At 29.1% G+C, this 4,160-nt stretch overlaps 1 pseudogene; it reads left to right on the top strand.

Moving 5' to 3' along the window:
- Window positions 1-2,834: 2,834 nt before the first annotated feature.
- Window positions 2,835-3,670, top strand: LOC145828507 (pyrimidine-specific ribonucleoside hydrolase RihB-like; annotated as a pseudogene).
- Window positions 3,671-4,160: the final 490 nt, after the last annotated feature.

The raw sequence follows: 4,160 nt of genomic DNA, 5'->3' as shown, positions 1-4,160 counted from the left end.
AAAAGTTTCTCAACTTCTTCGACATTAGGTAGTACATGTTAAAGCAAAAAAAAACAGTTTTTCGGTTAAGAGTTTTTTGTTTAACTGTTCAATCTTCAGCTATCCATTTTTCATTAAAACAATATTGTTAATGTATTTCAATTTTTTAGTTAAAAAATCTTTAAATATGAATATGTTTTAGCTAAATATAAAAATTAGTTGAGCATTTATGCAACCTCTAAATATTATAGTTTCTGAACTAAACTTAGTTTTAAGACTAATTTGCGGATAATTTGCGATATTTTTTATCTATTCTGTTAAATAAAAAGCGATTTTATTTTATAAATTAGACTGGATAAAAATGTTGTAGAGTACGCGTTAATAAAACAAAATCAATTGAAAAAACTAAAAAGTTCAAAGTGTTACAACAAACTTATTTTCAAAGTAATTATTAAACAACATGGAAGTTTTTAAAGTTTAAGTACTGTTAGAAAAGTAAATAGGAAGTCATACATTGATTAATATGTTGAAAAGTAAACAAAGATTGCCTGCTAACGTTTATGTGTTGAAAACAATAAGGAATAGACGTCTATAGACGATAAGTTTTAATATGTTGAGTTTTTCTCACCGTGACATTGACAGGCAACAAGGAAGAAAAAAATCATATAAATAAACCTTGAAAGTTTTTAAAGTGCTCATTATTTCATTTATTTTGACTAAAGTTTTTGTAAAAACGAAATTAAACATATTTTTTAATACTTTGTCAGACAATTTAGTATTTTCTACCATAAGAAAGGCGTTTTACAATCAGTTGTATTATTCTTTAATAACTAATGGTTATGATGTCATTTGGTTAAATGATAACTTTGTTTTTGATGGTCGTGTTTAAAATTTTTTCTTGTAGGTCTAATGAAGTCAAATAAAGAATTAAAAAAAAAACAATTAGGTTATTTCTTTTTAGTTTTAGGTTTTAAAAGCTTTAAAGTTAAATTAGAAAAGTAATAAAATTAAAAAGGTAGACATGGTTTTTATGAATTTAAAACAACTTTAGATACTTTTATTATGGAAAAACAATGCAGAATTTAAAAAATGCTTAAAATTATCAAAACTTACTCAGCCAGGACAAAATTTTTGGTGTAAAACTTATAATCTTTTGTATTAATTCAATTCGTTCATTGGCTAACTTCTAGCTATCATTTATTCCCTTTAAAAACTATTATCAGAAAGATATAAATGAATTTTTATATTCTATTCTTTGTACTTTAGTTTATACACTTTAAAGGTTCATTTAACAGGGTTCGTGCGCGAATTTTTTTTCATTTAGCCTGACTGGGACCAATTTAGCCTGACATTTTTTCAAAGTAAGGAAAATCCCCTTAAGAAGTCATTTTAGATATTGGGGGATCTTAATTAGTACTATTGTAGTTTCCGACTTCAAATAGCTTTATCTCAAAAGTATTTTGAGCTTTAAAAATCTGCAAAAAGCAACTCATAGCTTAGTTACAACTCAATAAAATAAGACAAAATTGTGAAAAAGGTGATTGACCCCCTATGCCCTTAACATAACAAATTCAGTGATAAGTTTTAAAATAAGTGTTATATCTAATCTATTACTAGTGTAAAAATATAATATATATAACTAAACACATTTGTTTAGTTTTATTAAGCACTAAGTAAAAACATTATAATATAACCAGAAGATTTATAATAAAACGACGTGCATTGTTGTGTTTTATTATAACTTAAAATGTAACGCTTACATGAGTATTAAAATTCAAACAAACAGCTAAGTTCTTGAACTAAACTGTAATGTTTAAACTGTATATTTTTTATGAATTTTCATAACTATGACGTATATAATCTACTCAAAAAAAATAATGAAGATTCTTAAATTTTTTTTTAGAGATTCAACAAAAGGTTTTTAGCATTTATTTTTACAAATACTGACTGATTTTGTTTTAAATAACTAAATCATTATTTAGAAATAAATTTACATCTCAATTTGATCTTATGAAGATTTCTCAATCTTTTTCTATCAAAAATTTGATGCATTTGAACTGTGAAAAACTGAGATTCTCAAATTTTTAAATAAAAAAACTGATTTAGCCTGACGTTTTTCAACTTTTTTCAAAAAAACTTATTTAGCCTGACTTTGCCTGATTTAGCCTGACGCGCACGAAAACTGATTTAACTTATCTTTACTTTAAATTAAAAAAAAATTGAACAAACGCTTTATATATGTTTAAAAGCAATATAGCTTGTTAAAGCAAAAAATTTTGTGAAATTTACTTAAAATTTTAAATTAAAATTTTACAAAGTAAGTATAAATTTTGATAATACAAACCTTTTATTAGTTTTAAACTGTTATGATCATAAATATGTATATTAACGTACAAAGTTTTTTTTTAAACTTTGCTACGAATGTAGCTAATGAAAAATAAACTTTTATCTTCCAGAGACACCTGGGTTATTAACTGTTTTTCATTACTATGCAAAATTAAACGAAGCATTTATAATTTAACATAGGTTTATTCTACGAGTAAAAAGTATTTTATTTGAATTTTAACAATTTGTAGAATATTACGTAATGCCTGTTTAAGTTCTTTAGCACGCTACATCAGTACGAACGCTTCTTTAAGGCTCCTTACTTAAAGTTACTGTTTTAAAAGACCAAAAACTACAATTTAGTATTTCTATCTTTTAAAAGATATAAAATAAAAAAATGATTCTCTTTATCTTTGATTTACTTCAATAAGTTTATAACAATTCTTAAAGCGTTTTTTACTGCACTTAAACCTATTTATTTTTCAAATAACATACTTAACAGTCGTAAACTACAGTAGTTCAAGTCAGCTATGAGCAAACAAATCAGAAACGTGCTCATCGACTGCGACACGGGTGGCAATGAAGGGGTCGCCATCATGATGTTGTTACGTCATCACTTGCAGGGGAAACTGAACGTGGTGGGGATGACGTGCGTCAACGGAAACACGCCGCTGGACAACGTCGTGCTCAATAATATCAGGTTGCTTAAACTTTTCAACCTTTATGACCAAATTCCCCTTTTCGCCGAATGCAAGGAGCCGCTGGTCCATCTTTCTGAATACAACACGGATTCAATTTTCGGTAAAGACGGACTCGGTGACAACCCCGAAATGAAACCTAGAAGAAGCGACGACGATCTCGGCAAGTGAAACGAAAACACGCGTCCGAAGCAATAGTGCGCTTTTCGAAGGAGCACGGGGGAAACTTCGGCCAATTAAGCAGTGGCTCTCAGACTTGATCCCAGTTTGCCAATTAAAGTGAATAACATTTTTATAATGGTAGGAACTCGTCACGGGGTCGGTGACATTACAGCAGCGGCGGAGCGGCGGAGTACAATTTTTACGTGGACCCGGAAGCCGCTTTCACTACTTTGAGGGAATTCACCGCGGCCGAAAGCTGTAATGCTCATTTAATTGACTACGAACTGACGAAACAAAATGCTTTGTCGAAGAAATGGATAGTCGGAGATTGGCTGGGTGGCAAGAATAAAACAGATAAGCAAACTTTCGCAATGATGATGCTGAATCCCTTAATAAAGTTTTACGAAGACGTTTTCAAAACGGATAATGTGATTATTTGCGACCCTAACGCCATGGCCGTTGCCCTCGACTAAATCATTGGGCTCAGAGCTTCGCATCATCATTAAGTTTGCGTTGAAACGGCGGGAAATTTTTCGCGCGGCCACTTGATATGGAACAGAACTGGAACGAATGACGAGCGGTTTTACGGTTTACTTTGTACGGTGGAATCGATATGGAAAAGTACAAGGAAATGTTAAAAGATGCGGTAGTTTAAAAACATTAAAAATATGATTCTAACAAACTGTAAAACTAACTAAAAACCATATGCTATGATTATTAAAACTATTTTTATTTAAATTCTAAAGTATAAAGTACCAAACGTTGTATATGCCTTCCTTACTAACTTAAAAAGATGTTTTGAATTATTTTTAAAATAAGCTAATTGTGTTTTTTTATTTGAAATAAAATATTATATTTAAAGTTTTTATAATCTATATATTTCAAAATTTTGGAATGCTGGTTAATATATAGAATTATTAGAATATATAGTGATAGCATTTAAAACGCTACAGTGTACAATTTAACTTTTATTAGAAATTCAAACAGTTTAATTTA

Source organism: Thalia democratica, chromosome 2 (genome assembly GCF_965202585.1).
Source record: "Thalia democratica chromosome 2, ktThaDemo2.hap1.1, whole genome shotgun sequence".
Taxonomy (NCBI): Eukaryota; Metazoa; Chordata; class Thaliacea; order Salpida; family Salpidae; genus Thalia; species Thalia democratica.
The sequence above is the reverse complement of the archived record's forward strand: the minus strand, read 5'-3'. Positions and strand labels throughout refer to the sequence as shown.